At 37.0% G+C, this 16,826-nt stretch overlaps 1 non-coding gene across 1 annotated transcript; it reads left to right on the forward strand.

Annotated features, from left to right (window-relative positions):
* The first annotated feature begins 4,831 nt into the window (after nucleotides 1–4,831).
* Nucleotides 4,832–4,905, forward strand: TRNAI-AAU. Its single transcript has one exon. It is a non-coding gene; the product is annotated as a tRNA-Ile (tRNA).
* The last annotated feature ends 11,921 nt before the right edge of the window (nucleotides 4,906–16,826 follow it).

Genomic DNA, 16,826 nt, shown 5'->3' on the forward strand with positions numbered 1-16,826 from the left:
GAGCAATTGCAAGCGTATATGTATGGGCCTATCTCACTCCCATGATACCCTTTGAGGGAAGTTGATAAGAAATTGCATGTGAGGGCTGGTTTTTGCTCTTTGCCTGCTTAGAAAGTGCCTGATGTCACTTTATAACTCTCTTAGTTTTATGTCTGCCACAGATTTTATGTATGCATTTTCTTTGAAAAAAATATTAACTGATCTTATCTTTCTCATTGTGCTAATATTTAGCAACTGACATCAAACAGATCAGACATTGTGCCTTTCACAAAAAGGGAAGAATATTTGTCATCTGCTCAGGCTGTCTCTTGACAAAGAGGTGTTAAATAGGTCTTTTCCAACAAAAATACATTGGTCAGTAATTCATATTGAATATCTGTGAAAACTGACTTGTGATCTGATCTTGCATTTAGAGAGAGCAATGATGAGAAACTGCCATAAATGCAAATGAAACATTATTTATGAACTTTATGCCGGTTTTTAACAATTAAAAAGCTTTAACAAGGAAAAAGCAATCAAATTTATGAGGGCTGAAAGAAATTGCAGATTATCTACCTCATAAAATGAACTTTTAAACAAAAGGTCATATTTCTTCAATCTAATACTTTAGTTTATCTTTGATCATCATAAATTATTCTCAATAAAGAGCAGTGGTTAAGAAAGTAGTTGGCAGCATGAATAACTGAAGTTCATTCTGATTTATTTATTGAAAAATCATAAAAAGTAAAACTCTAAAGTACTTTGCATTAAGATGGTATGAGCCCCCCAAGATAACTGCTTGTAACTGTCTGTCTAAAATTATCATCAGAGCAATCACCTCTGGCTCAAGAATAAACTTTCCATGTATGTTAAAGCCAAATGCATTTGCTTATTCAGATTTTCATTCAAATGATAATTTCTTTTTTTTTAAAGGAGTGGTTCATATACATGAAAGCCTTGAAAACAGAGGGATGTGGAAAGGCGTCATAAACCTCTCACCTTAAGAGAAGATGAATCATATTGACAAAAGATGTGGATAAGTCTCACTGAACATTCTTTTTATTCATTGATCAAGTAACATATGCATACATAATTGCATAGTGCAGATTAATTCCCAAAGGAGGCTTCTTTCATCCAAGGAAATTGTTTTCCAATGCCAAGACCTCAGTTCCCCCATAATGAGATCTTAATAACTAAATATTGGTATGCATTCTTGCTGGATTGACTATTACACCACCAGTCTCTTCAGTAAGGTGGCCTGGCCTGCTGGCATCCACGAGAGAGCTATTACTGCACTGGAGCCCAAGCACTTAATCCATAGTGTTTGATGGCCTTTCAGTATATTATGTCCATATTATCAGCTATGATATGAAATGATAAGTCATGGGTAAATAACTGCTTATGGTATAGCTAGAGCAAAACTTCTTAGCTAGAGCAAAACTTTTTTTTTTTTTTTTTTTTTTTTTTTTTTTACTATTTTGCTGTCTTTCATCCCTTGCTAATCAATATTTCTAGAAAATCTCAGTTTTTTGACTATGCAGTTATTTTTCTCGAGGAACACCACAACCATATCTTGAGCTGAGATACAGGGTACCTTGAGACTTGGGTGAAATTTCCAGAGAGTTACAAGTTGGAGACCGGCTCATGGCGAAGAGCCCGTGCCTCCATGCAAAATAATACATAGAGTGCCATGGATCCACACGCCCACATCCAGCACTTGGGAGATTTCAGAGTTCCTACCTTGCCTTGGTAGAAGGAGGCACTTTCCCAGCTTATGTAGGAGGAATGGAGGAGGAATGGAGGATGAGGGAGGAATTGGGAGTTGCTGCCATCCTGGAAGGCAGGTGTCTGCGGGGTCTCATTGAGCCTGTCCATGTCTTGCTTTTCCTCTTGCTCCTGTGAGGCAGCAGGTCCTGCCAGCTTCAGAAGCATAGCCACTTTTTCCCTCTTACTTTATGCTCTGCTCAGAGCTTTCGAGTGATGTAGCTGGGATAGTTGGTAGAAGCAAAAGGTGCCTGAAATGTCTATTTGAGACAGCATATACGCCTGAGAAGACACATCTACTCATGCATCCTACATTTCCTGTGGTAATTCCCAAGGGAATGAACATGAGTGACCTTCCCAGTCCTTCACATTAGTACTTGTGCTCATTTTATTGGTTTACTTGCCCATTCCTAAAGCTTTGCAGCTGGTCTTTCAAGTTTTGGAAATGATATTGTAAATATTACAAATAATTGAGTCCACAGGCTCTTGCTGCATTTTCAGTGTTACGTGATTTATTTTTAAATCTGTCATCACCTTGCTTAATTATTTGGTCACCCTTCTCTGACGGCAGCTCCCAGGATCTACAGTAATCAGGGCTTTGGCATTCTGAAGGACCACTCCAGAAAGGCTGGAGTTCATCAACTGCAACCACTTTTGAATCTCTGATGTCAGAGCCTATAAGCCAGGCTTCATTTTTAACTGGATTGGGTGCTTTTGGAGAAGAGGTGTCCAAGAGCAGTGAGGAGAACAAGCAGTTCTACAGCCATTGTGCTGGATCATTCAGTTCCTTCCTTACAAACTGCTGAAAATCTCCAAGCTGACACATAAGAGTTCATGCCTTAGAGCCTTCCAGGGTTTAGCAGAGACTTTTCTCTTTGTGAAGAGCCAGGGCAGGCATTGTTTGGATTTCATTAGAAACTCATCAGACATGCTGGATCTGAAATCACTGCTGCCCTTGGCCAGCTGGAAAATACCCGCTTGTTGCAAGGAAACTCTAACCCACTAATTATCCTAAAAAATTCATGTAGGAACTCTCTTGACCCATTTTTTTTTTTCTATTCCTTTTATTTTCCCCTTGAAGGCATGGATCAATTATTTTCTTAGAAAAAACATAGCTTGTTTGAATGTCTTTTTTTTCTTTTTCTGGAGGTTTAATCATCACTAAGTGTACATTGCTAAGATATGTAAAATGATTGTCACCAATGAACAAGTTAATGCTGTTCTAAGAGTCTTTCTGGTAGAGAGAACCAAATTTTGGGAAAAAAAAAAAAGAAGGCCTCATGAAATTGCTGCTCATTGTAAAATCTGAACCTGAATCAAACTTTTAGAATATGAAATATTATTTTTCTTCTATATTTTTCATTATTTCTCATTTTTACATGCATCTGCTCTTTTATTTTCCAGTTGGGATAGAAATGAAGGGAAGCCAGAATACCTAGACAGGAACTGGTAATAGCCAAAATACCGAGACAGGAACAGTGAAAGGCCAAAATAATAACCAGAAATAGGAAGTACTGCACATCTCACAAGACAGCCTCCCTACTCTTGTGAGATATCCAGCTAGTGGTGCTGATTGAAGAAGTTCAAATTATTTGGATAAGGTCTGAATATTTGTCTAAATCTAATCTTTCTAAATCTAATCTAATCTAAATCCTTAGGCATTTAGTAGAAGCAATCATGAAGTCTGTATCTCTCATAATTTGCTTATCACTTAAATAAATGCTATTTGTCAGATTTTAAAGCAAACTTGAAATAGTAAGAACTTCAACAAAATATCAGAGTTGCTTAAGAGTGGATGGTCTGTGTCTTCTTTCCATGATTCTAGGTGAAACTGTTCTTCCCAAATAGATGGAGCTGGTAATCTTTGTGGTTGTGCATTTATTGTTTGGACAATTTTGAAGTTTTATTTTTCTTTAGTTGGAAATTGACTTTTGAGACAGAAATAGAAGTAATAAGAAAATGTTTTAAGAGAAATGAGAATGGCCAGATGACTTTCTCTTGTTCTTAGTGCCACTTCCATTTGTATGACTAGTCACTGGAGAGGTCACCTACATAGTAGTCTAGCACATGCTCTTTTATTCTTAATTTGCTCTCTGCACAGAATATAACAATGTTCAGAACCAATAAGTTGGACCCCAGTCTGGTATTTGATTTTCTGGGTAACCAAGGAAATGTCTCGGAAATTTTATATCATTGCAACAGCTCACCAATCCCTCTCTTCTAAATGAAGGCTCTTGTCTGGTCATCCCAATGGAAGCTGTTCCTGGATATGAAAGTGACTTAATGTAAATACCACCACAATTGCAAAAAAGGCTTTAGGGGAGAAATAACATGGAGAATTTTTAATTATTCTGTGCTTTTGGTCATGATTTTTGATTCATAAGAAGATCAGAATATTTTGAAATTTGTTTTCCCAGTCTCTTCAGGAAATGGACACCAGGAATATGGCTTTGTTTGTAATCTATCCTGAGGCATACAGAAATGCTACAACTTTTACTTAGCTTAGCATCCATCATTTCTTTTCTTCTGGCTCTTTGAAATTTTCCTTGTACTAACATGTAGTAAATGTCATTATTGTGGGCCAATGTTGRTAAGATGATCATTTCTTTAAAAAGTGTTTTTAAAGCACTCAATTTCTATGCTAAGTTAAAACCTTTAGATAACATACCACTTAAAATGACAAAAATAAACATAGTGCAATCTCTGTAGTAACAACATGACCAACAATATTGAACCTGAGGTGGAGGGTGAGAGAGCAGAGATAACAGCTGTTTTTCCTYGCTTTTTATATTAGAAAAGGAAAGTATTTTCTTGGTGTGGACTTCATTCGCAAGCCAGAGAGGGTAAAGCTATTCTTTGTGTTGATTTCAGGCCGCCTTGGACCAAAATTGTTTACAAGTTAGTAATTTATTGTGTTKTGTATGACGAGTATACATGTACATAGTAAAGAGACAAACTGTGACTTTTAAACACTGTTAGAATAAACCATAAAAATGTATTATTGAGAACTGTCTTTTGAAACAGTCACCACCATAGTGCAGGAGAAGAGATTGAACAAAATATTTATTTTTTGTTTTAAGCCATGTGTGGCCTGTTAGCTCAGTTGGTTAGAGTGTGGTGCTAATAACCCCAAGGTCGTGGGTTCAATCCCCATACAGGCCAGTAGTTTTTCACCTTCTTCCTTGCAAAGGTGGTGCAAGGACTCTTCCACTRCCTATGGAAGAGGAGGTGGTCATTGGTGCTCAGCCAGGTACGAGGTGGGAAGATTCTGATCCTTCGGTGATGGAATGGCTGGTTCTGTAGATGTGGGGAGAGCAGCTGGAATCAGGGAAGTTTGCAATCTACAAAGGCTACAGCTGCTAAGTCTTCATAATTCCTGAGTTAGGAGTTGTCTTAATTCCTGAATTAGGAAGCCTGTGAGGGAGGTGGTGAAGGCACTGAGCCGGTGAGATGTAGCTTTCCTCACATTCAGAATTAATGAACTGATTTCAATGGCAAAATCAGTGTTTGTTATTGATATAGTTAAAATAGAACCCAAAAAAGTATTAATCTGGAGCTGTGAAGTTATGCTTATTCCCACTGGTTTTATAGAACATGCTGATGAAGAGAATGTAATAGGAATCCACGCTGCAGAAGGGATATTATTTTATTTCATTCTTTATTTTCTTTGTTAGGAAGGTTTCATATCTACAGTATAGCTATAAATTAAATAAATTATCTATATTTTAAGATTAAGCAGTCCTCAAGTTTCCCTCTGAAAGAGTGCCTTAAATGACATGTGAAACTGGTAAGTTTTGATGGAAAAGTCTGCATACACATAAATGTAAATTGAATTTTAAAGAAACACTATTGATTTCAGATCCTCGGGCGAGAATATGGAAGTAACTAGAGCCTCTGTTTTTTCAAATTRTCACGAATATCATCTGGCTAATAAAAGTTTCTCCCACATTGTCAATGCAAATGCCAAATATACATATTTCAGATTGACAGATTCACATTGATTGTAAATCACGATAAATGCCCTTCACTGTTACCTGTGCAAGTAGGATATAGATGTTGAGGTAAACATGGAATTATAACAAAATACTCACACTTGGGGAAACTACTAATCCAGCTCTCAATGCATAATTAAATCACTGCTTTTTGCCACTGCTTTTAATGACCACAAACAAAACATTAGAAAACTTTGCTTACTTCTTGATATGAAAAAAAAGTATCATTACTTATACTTAGAAGGAATAGTATTCTAGTTTAGTAGAATAGTTTAGTTTTGGTAAAAATGTGATGGTGAATTTTCTTTTTCCAGTCTGAATATATGGTCCTATTTTTTTTTTACAGTGCCCTCTCATGTTAATTCTCCATCTGATCACAACATTTCCTCCCCAACAAGAGAGAGAGCAGAAATCCAAGTGAACACACAGAGAACTTGTGTGTCTTGGCAGCTGTGATTTGTACACTAATACATATTCTGTTCACGCCAAAGTCTAATTTACTATGATGTATGCAGCCTGCACTGCAGAGTGAAGCCACAACGGGACCCTTCGATGAAGTCCTAACCCTTAATTAAGGCACGTCCATTAGAAAAAAAAAAATGGACCCTGCACCTAGAACATTTGTTTCTCAGTTCCAGATAGCTAACTTCCCACAGGTTTTTCTGCTTTCCAAAAATCAGCAGCATCTTTGAACAGCTGACAACATTTTTAAAGATACATCTGGAGCAGCTAAAACCACTAGAAAACATCTGTTTGTGTTGTTGAACAAAAATAAACAGTACAAAGCTGAAAGTTGAGCAGAGAAAAGCTTTTTTGATATGGCTCACGTTGTGTTTATTGTACGACTCAGTTCATGGCAGCTGCTGCAATGCTGGTGGGTGGATCAGAGCATTGCTGTTATCTGCTGTACATGCGTGCACATCACCAAGGGGGCCCTGTGAGCTTTCAGCACTGGACTCACAATGAGGTAGGAATTAGATTTGCAAGGTACAGTAATGCTGAAGATTTCAGCAGAGTTGCTGTATGCAATTCACAGCACCCAGCAACGGGACTCTGGGACTCATCTGTAAGGCAGACCAGTGTTCTCAGCCCAGCAGATTAGATTCACCAGAGGCACCACGTTGACTGAGGGCTCCTATGAAAGCTAGAACGTGGGGAAAGACAAATACCAGAACTGGCCCAACATCGGGGCACCAGAGTCTTATTTTAAACTTCAGAGAAGTATTTCTGTCTGCTGAGCCCWCCATATCACCTTGGCTTAGATAAGCTCTTTTTTTAAGACTCTATGAAAAAAAAGGAGACCCTTCTTTTAAAGGAAAACTTGAAAGACACACTCTGATGTCCTGGTTGGTGTTTTGGTTGGAGTTTAAAGCATTCCCCGAAAATTTTGGAGACAAGGTACAATTTACTCAACCTTTCGGAGAGACATGACCTGCCCTTATACTGCTCCCAAAAGGATGTCTCCAACACAGTGACATTTTTAGATGCTTAGATGTTTCTCCTGACACAATTCTAACTACTATCCATTAAAAACGAAACAAAACATTGCTGACCTCAGGCATGTCATTTTAGACTTACACCATTTAATTCTCTGTGAAGTTCAGTATATATCTATTATTTATATGACGGATGCTTTGGTAATGGAACAGATAACACTAATTGTGACAAAAATAATTTATGAGAAACTAGGTTTGTTCTTCATTTATAACTTCTGTAAAAAGAGAAAATTCAGGATGTTCACAGACCTAGAGTTCATCTCAGTCTAGAATGAGATTTAACTACTTTAAATTGAAAGTGAACTGTTAAGTATTTATAGACAATTACACTGAATATGAGAGGCCTGTTGATGAGACTGTTTCCTGAAGGTGCTGCAGATGTGGTCTGAGTTCCTTCATGTCTTTGAAGAGGTCTGAACTCACATTCTGCAGCCACTCTGGGAAGTTTAGAACAAAAAGAGACACACTGGTAAGAGGCTCTACTAAATGTGAACAAACATTCTGCCCATTTTCTATTGATATGCACTGTTAGACAGATTGCAACAAGAGCAAATCCATACTTTAGGTATAGAAAACTTTTATAAGGAGCATCATTTGCCTTAAGGCACTGGAAACAATTGTGCGGTTTACTTCAGTGCTCTAGTTATCATACCAGATTAGAAGTGGTAGATGGCGGTTTTGTTTTTGGTCTCAAATATTTTTTTCAGAGTTTGTATCCGCTGTTCACCAAAAAATCTGGCTACATATTTGAAATTTTGAAAATCTGAAAAAAGTTTATGCCAATTCTTATTATTTTCTTTTTTTTTTCTTCTCCCAGTGATATGTACTTTCTCTGTTTGAAAACTGTTGTCCTCTTAGAAAAAGGTTTAAATAGCATAAACTCAAATTGCATGACCCTCCATCTRTTACTGCTGATGATCCACTAACTGTGCAGGCAGGGACAAATTTATGCTTAGCTAAATATGCACCTCCTTTCTTCTGTGGAGCAGCAAACTCTGGCAGAAGGATGAGATGAGTAGCCTGTCACTCAACTTTGCCATCCGCTCAGGCTTTAAGKTCTTGCCACTCCCATCAGTCTACCTTACCCACCTCCTCAACACAGGACCAACTGTAGCTGGAGAACAGAAAATGGATTATATGTCCAAATTTCAGCTTCCATTTGCAATGGCAGCTTTTGATGCAATGAACATATTAAAAAATAAGTGCCTGGTGTTACACAGACCCCGTGAGAATTGTGTGTCTCAAAGTGATCTTGAGATAATTTTTCTACCATATTTCATTCTTGGACAGATCACAGTTTTTACTAGCTGCTGATTCAGAAGGGGAGATGGATGCTCTTTTTCTGCAGCAAAGTAAATAAATAGAGCTTTAGAAAGGCAGAATAAGCTCCCATTTGCTTTCCAACACTTCTGCAGGGCTCCTGGGGTTATAGACATGTTAATTCAAATGCCTGAGAAAATATGATCCAGTTCAGCGATAGGTTTTAAAAATAGATTTTTTTAATGCAATGGAAACAAAGGTTGTCATGAAAGATTCAAAACAGAAGAAAACAGCTTCTTCTTAAATCAGTATAAATTGTCTGTGTGTCATGGCAGTGAACGTGTTCTTTTTTTTTTTTTTCTTCTTTCAGGAACTACGTAACCACAGAGTTCCTGTTTACTGTATTTCTTAAGGATAAAGTTTTCTGCGGTAAGAGACACCTAAGACCATTAGGCACGCACACTACAGATCTAAAGAAAGTCTATTTACCAGAGCTTCCAGGAAAAATATTGACAAGGCAGTAAAAATACTTTCCTTGATTACTCAGGCTCATATTTTAAACCTAAAATTACAGGAACTTTTCTCTTTTACTGATTTATTTTTAGCATCTTTCTTTTTTTCTTTTCTATTTCTTCTTTTTGCTTACCTTTTAAAGCATGGCAGATATCCATTGATTTTGCAAACAAGAATCAGATTTTGGTAAAGKCTTCTAATAAGGTTTATCCGTTTTTGAGTATTTTTACTAAGTCATTAGGAAATTATCAATAGAAAGTAGATTATCTTTCTCCTAGAACTGTCAGGTAAAGCTACAGTGTATTTCAAAGAATATGGACTCTGCATCAATCTGCTTTTTAAAAACACAAGTGGTGATATCTGTGTAATGAAACTAAGCTGTCTACATATTTATGTAGCACATATTACTGCAAAATCTGAACGCCAAGCAAACACTGAAGAATTATCCTGGAAGCTCTTTGGGGAAGAAAAATATTCAACTTTTAACATATGAAGGCACACAGATAAATTAAAATGAGATCCCTCAGTCCTAGACAAGAGGGAAACTTCAAACTTCTTTGAAGTTTGTTTTTCATTGTAGAAGTGTGCAAAACACTGAACTGTCTCCTGATGTACCCTAGCAAACATGAGGGATCAGTACCTCAAGCCCAGCCCGAGCACCGTCCAGTTTGAAGATTCTGTCCTGTGAGGAGGAAAATGGGGCTCTGCTCTTCTTCAGATAACTAGATGTTCTCTGAGTATATCTTCAGGCAAATCATTTGCCTGCTATCTTATTGATGCAGTGGAAAGTTTTAAAGAGAGCTTAAAATACACAGTAATTTAAAATATTTGACCTAAAATTTTCCCATCTTCTGGTAGATATCAGAAGGGGATATAGATCATACATTAAAATGAAAGTCAATTTGTAAAGTCCACCAGGGGAAAATATTTGTTTTAAAATGGTACCTAGAGCAGCGCCTGTGTCAGCCTTGCCTGTACTTGCTCATCATTGTCTGCAGGTCGGGCCTGGAGTTGAATCTAGAGTTTGCTTTAGTCTCTGTGGCTTCATGAAAATGCTCTGCATCCTGCTTTGATCAAGTGAAGCTCTGAAACATCAACCAGAATGGGAATTTTAAATTTTTCGAGTATCTGAAGTCATAAATCAGAGTCCACATGGGAAGGTAACACAACAGCTCAGCTGGTCATCATTGCTCAGATGACCATCCTATTGTGGTARAAGAGGCTTGCCAGGAAGTAATGTTGCTGGTGCTTGAGCTCTGCATATGTCTTCCCAGTGGATGCTTCTCTTCAAGCCATACCCTTTCAAGTATTTCATAAAATTTCTAAATTAGCTAATTGCCATGTGATCTTACAAGAGAAAGTTCATATATGCACATCATCTCCTAAAATATTTGAGGAACAGTAAAATAAATAGGAAGAACTAAGCTTTTTTTTTCACATAATCAATGCTCAGAGGCAAACTTCAGGAAAACAAAATCTACAGAAAATATTAGCTTGTTTTGAAAGCATGCAGAAAAAAAAGATTTTAATGTTTTATATCATGAATATATATATTTACCATGACCCTCCAAGAAGATATTCAGGACTGAGGAGGATATTCAGGATTGATGCGTGAGGTCTTTAAACTCTCCTGCTCACTCTTTATGACATATGCTTGTATCTTTTTGTCTTTTATTATAGATATTTCCTGCATTTTAACATAGGCAGCATTTTCTGTGCAATGCTAAATGAGATGCATCTTTGCAATGGTGGCTTGTGACTGGACAAGTCAAACTGTATTTCTGGGAGATCATAAGAAGTAAGTTTGCTGAATTCATGTACATACAAATAGAAGTAATGCATCATAACTTTGCTGAAAGCTGCTTTGCCCAGATAATGTGGTATCTCAAACCTTTTGGACAAATGTAAGGAAGGAAATATTTTGTTTCAGAAACACATGAAAAAATATAGAAATGGCTATAATATTTTACTATATTTTAAAAATACAGAAATKACTATAACATTTTACCTTTAATAACAAGTAGGAAGTGTTTAGAAGAAAAATGTTACCTGAATGAAAGGAATTATAAGATTACTGAGTTTGAGAAAGGTGTATGAGCAACCACACAAACAACAATAAGTGGCAAGAGAGATAGCAATTATTTCAAGGGGCTCTCATAAAGACACGCTTGCAAACTGCATTCAGGCAAAGGAGGTAAGTAAGGAGAGCTTTYTAAGGATCTGAAAGCCTCAAAAGAGAAGTCAGGGTACATAATTAAAGCTCAAATTAAAAGTCTGGAATAATAATACAAGGAGAACACGGAAAAGATGATGTAGGAAATGGTTTTCAGACAAATATGTAAAAGTCAACAGAAAATACAGAAGTCAAAGGACAGAAATAGAAGTCTGAAACAAAATGGGAAAAGAGAGTGAGTAATGAATAAATCCAGAGACTAAAGTAGTCCATCTCTACTCCAATATTTCCTCAGAAAAAGTAAATGTAGACACTTATTTCATTTTTGCAAGTAGAGCTGTACAGCAATTGAGCTGTACGTCCTGCTTAATCTCGAAGACATATCACTCTATATACTCTCATGAACTATTTCTGTGGTCATGATAAATTTAAGACTGGTTTTCAGGTAGCAAGCAATTCAATTATCTCTTCTCAGATAGATCTTTTCTGGTATAGGCAGGAGAAGAAATCATCATAGACATTCATACAGTTCCTGGAGTATCTTGGATTTAGGACAGAGACATGTGGTACCAGGAAAGCCAGTCATGGGCTGAACTGTGGATAAATACAATTAGATGCAAGGCCTCATCTCAGAAGAATGTTAACAGAAGGTGGCTATAATGGGAAACAAATGGTAACCTTGAAAAAATAGTAATTCTTATGAAGTCTGCTGGGAGCTCTGAGTTCATGCAAAGGCATGTTTCAGTGTTCCTGTGTTCACATGATACTTTTATATCCAGAAATTCTAGGTCTTCCCTGAGCATCTGGTGAAAGAGTGAATTATTTTATTTTTCCTGGTTCAACTGAGAAAATGTCACCTAAAATAACGAGTGCAGTGCCTCAGTTTGTGAAACAGGAAATGGGCCGTGTTACCAATACCACTCTGATCCTGACAATCAACATGTGCTATAATTTTTCATGGAAGGTCGAAAGACTATCCCAAAGAAAATGTTTCTACAGTGATCACATTGTGTTTCCCATCTAAAAATTCAGTGCTCAGCAAGGGAGAGATGAGCATATGTCTTGTCACCAAAGGTATGTGAATGGTTTTGTGACAACCCAGTTGTGCTCATGCATATTGGTCTGACTAAGGTAGCACTGTCCTTTCAAGATTGCCGATCTTGCAACATCTTCCCTGGGCAGTCTTGCCTCTAAGTTAAATGATGTTATATGAATAACACTCTAAGGATGTTAGCCTCAGATAGGTCTTACTGTCCGGTGCAAAATCTGTAATTTTTCTGCTATTTAAAACCAAATAGACCTGAGTTCTCAGAGTACTTTGTGATGAGTATACAAGCCTGCTCAAATAAGAAAGTCATTATAGCATATTAAAGAAAAAGTGGTTTTATGTAAAACGAATATATATATWTTTTTTTCCTAGAAACCTTAGCTATGCTCCATAGGTTGTCACAGAACTCAGCCTTCCACCCACTCTCCACTCCTTAGAGTATTAAAAGCTTCATACAAGAAAGTATTGTCTTTACTTTCCATTAGAGAAAGTATCCTTACCGCTGCTATAATCATCAAGGACTGCAGAGAATATATTGTGACCTATATCTATAATGTCCTTCAAAACTCTCGTAGATACATAGTCCAGAATAGATGAAAATCAGCAGGAAAACATGATTTTAGTGACTAGGCAAGAATTCTGATGCCTTGCAGCCATTCTTTTTGGGTAATGAAATCAATAATTTTAGAAAGTTAATTTGAATAGGCATACAAACTATCTCAGTAACTGGGATCATAAGGAGATGGGCCATTCATAATTCCTTAGTGACTGAAAATTATTTTCTTTTATCTTAAAGTCTGAGTGCTGCAAAATGAGACCCGCATCTAAACTTGGAGCTTTACTATTGAATGAATTGCAGTAACAAATGCTCCTTCTAAAGGTACATAAAATGATTAAAGGTGAAATTATGTGCAAGCCGAGGAATTCTCATCTATTCAAGTAGGGACAAGTTTTACTTCTAAGACAGCTTGCTACTGTAAAAAATGGAGAACTTAAATTCCAATCCAATGGATTTGAATTCCTTACAAACAATGAGATTATTCAGCTTAAGAATGTTATGGGAAAAATGACATCCACTTTCCTCTATTAATGAATGCTTAATAATTAGTATCTTCTGAAATTAGATGTAATATAGCATACTCTTACCCTTTGAACAGATGTCATTTAGGAATCTGAAACATCTTGTCCTGAAGCATCTGAAACATCGTTTTCCTTCTTTTTCTGCTCTGGAATTTCTCATCATGGTATTGCAGCCCAAAAGGGCAATATTTCATTTCAGATAAATGATGTGTTTCAGATACTTATCTCATAGCTTGTCAGACTAAAAATAGAAGGCTTGGGAAAGAGTCATTCCCAGTTTTCCAGCATGACTTGTTCCTAGCTAAGAAGAATCCATGGAGAGAAAGGCTTAAAATCATGACATTTTTATGTATAGGAAAGTGATCTGAGATCACTTTATGAAGTTCTTAAGCTTCTGCTATTGAGACTGCAAGATTCTCAATCAGCTGGACTCAGAAAATAAAATGCCTGGTCTCTTAAGCAAAAGCACACTAAGAAAAAATTCTGAAATTAAAAGAAAAAAATACAGAGCAAGCATCTGCATTTCTGTTATGAAAATCTTTTTATCTTTTCAACATCTGATTTTGCAGTTTAGGAATCTTTTTTATTTCTTTCTTATGTAAGAAATAATACCATGCTTTCAATCATATGGTTTGTGGAATATGCACATATAAAAAAGATAAATCTTTGTGTTTCAGCAGAACTGCATGATCTATGTATGTGTAAGTCAGACTAAAGGGAATTTCTCCAGAGCCCCCTTTTCACCCATAACTTCACTGCGTCTGGTTTCTCCCAGGTTTAGCTGCCCTGTTCTCTGTGTTATCTGAAGATTTATTTTCAAAAGTGAACTCATCTGGTGGGTGCAAATGGAGCATTATATCTGTTTTGAAAGGTACATACTGCTCCTGATAAAAATATATAAAATGATATAGTGTTCTTAACCAAAATTTTGGATCACTTCAGCCCCTAAAAAAGCTGAAATGTAAACAAAACTAAAGAATGTAATGAAGAATATTTTGGATGAAAGTATACATTCGAGGATTGTTAATGCAGTAAGTCTTAATATGGTTATGAAATTTTTAGTAGTAGTGCATTGAATATCTTTTTTGCTCAAAATATTTTTCTTAAGAAAAAGTGTCTGACTGCTTGCTAATAATCCAGTATCTCTAAAGGCTGTACTATCAGAGCCCTTATGTATGTACACAGATTAGTTGAGAGTATAAAAGGCAGAAATAAGCCATTATGTGAGGCGCTTTGGAAATTCATCTATTTTACAAAATCATCAGAGATGGATGTAAATCATAGTGAGCAATTCCTTAACAGAGGTTCGAGCTCATGGTAAAAAATCTTTATATGAAAAAAGCTGTACTTTTTTTCCCATTTCCCAGATTTTTTATGTGCAAGATGTCTTGTCTTTGAACTCATCTGCAAGATACAACTGCAAATCACCTCAGTGTATTAGATGGTTGTTTTAGTTAAGATTAATACTTTAGATTAAACGGATATAACACTTCTTATTTCCTCTAGAACTCAAGAAGGCTAGTTAGGGATCACAGCTATTGTGATAGAAAACCTTATCACTATTGGATTGGTCATTTCCTACTTTTGTGGTGTCTTTCCCTGAGAGACAAAGCAGAATGGGAGCATTTTCAGAAGACTGATTGTGGTTTATTTGGGCTTTTAAAAATAAATTTCAAGATATTCCAGCTCATGATCATGATCCAAATCCTGCTGAGCACAGTATGAGAATTCCCAGGGACCTTGATGGACTTTTAATTACATCTTGTAATGACAAAAAAATCTAAAAATGCAAATAATAAAATGTGGCTTTTCCAGACTGCAAATCTCTGCCACATACTCTGTATACCTTTTATGTTGAAGTTAATCAAGCACTAACTATGTAGGAGACATCTGCATRGCAGACCAAGAAAAAGATTGTGCCAGAGAGAATTGCCATAAAAGTTGATACCCTTTATTTTAACTAGCGGGTTGGATATTGTCCTTGGATCTGCAGCTTTGCTTATGAGCAGTCCCCAGTGGAGTCCTGCTTGTGTGCAAAATGCTCCCAAGGCTTCTCAGGGGAAAGGTGGGTCTCAGCCTTTACGCAATGTATGGGGATTTGAAGGTAACAGTCCACTCATGAGAGCTGAAGAATTAAGCTGTATTTTTCCAAGAGGTCATTAAAAGAAATTGTTAATGAGATGWTTGCGTGAGAAGCACTAGCTGCTCTGCACTTTTATTTGCCTTGCCTTGCCTAGCCTAAGAAGATTTGGAGCCTTGCTCTGGAAGCTCAATTCTGAAGATCTGGAGCCGACTGCTGTTCAAGAAGTGTACTGAAAACACRCATTTGTCCAGCAGCAAAAAGGTCATTGGACATGTGCAGGACCCATGAGGCTCTAGCAGAGTGTGCCAAAAAGAGGAAAGAAAACAAAAGGACCCCTCCACCCCCCAAAACTTTGATTATCACTTTGACTTTTCCTGCAGGGAGCTTATGTTTTAGTGAGCAACAGACTTTCCAGGGAGGGGGAAAAGGAGAAGTGCCAGACAGAAGGGCACCAGGTAAAGGTTTATAGTAGTCTTGTAGAAAAGCCTTGTTGGTTTTTCAGTTTTCTGCATAGACTGACACTCTAAAGGGCAGTGTAGGAAAAATCTGATTATCAGACGTAATATTCACACACGGTTTCTGCAGCTCAGTCTGATCTTTGGGTGTATACAGAGTTTCAGTGTTCCTTAATAAATTACCTCTTCTTGTAGCAATTAACCCCYTTCCGTGAGGGTTCAGTGTTTACCTGGGGCTGTGCCAGTGCTAACAGCTATGGTTTAACATTCTTTTTAATGGCTTACAATTACTACTGAGAGCGAAGGCTACATAAAATATTAACACWTAAGCATCTTTTACACTCCTTTGAACATTTGATTGTATGTATAATATAAGTGACTTTTCATTCTTACAAACCTGTTATTTGCTTAGAATTCCACTGGACCCATGAAAATGCTGCAGTTAAGTGGTTTCTGTTGATTTATTAACTTCCCTCAAAGTCTGATGGAAGCAGCTCCATAACAAATATTGAATACATTTTGTTCTCTAAACTGTTCCACCATAATGCCAGATGAATAAAGATTTCCACATTTTTAAGAGAGGTAAGGTAACTTTGATAGTAAATTTTACAACATACTTTTTTTTTTCTTTTTTCCTCCTGCTGTACTACCCTCTTGAGAAAACCATCCAGTGAACAGCTTCTGTATTTGCAGAATCAATCTCATGGCTGTTGATTATGTGAAAGGTAATCTTTTCAAAGCATGAAGGTAGGAAGGTTGTAGTTCACCACCAAGTCTCTGACAAGCAATGTACAGATCCAGCAGCCACTTTGTCTCTCAACTTCACAGCTGGTCCTCACCTCCTGCATGGAGTCCATGGAAGCCACCTATGCCCAGGTTCATATTTTTGTTGTGTATGGATTGTCCCTGTCAACAAGCAGTGGTTTGCCTGTGTGTCTGTAGAAGAACAGATGTGAGCAAATATCCCATCCTCGCTTTGTTCT

The sequence above is a fragment of the Nothoprocta perdicaria genome, unplaced genomic scaffold, assembly GCF_003342845.1.
Source record: "Nothoprocta perdicaria isolate Ctin4 unplaced genomic scaffold, notPer1 scaffold_54, whole genome shotgun sequence".
Taxonomy (NCBI): domain Eukaryota; kingdom Metazoa; phylum Chordata; class Aves; order Tinamiformes; family Tinamidae; genus Nothoprocta; species Nothoprocta perdicaria.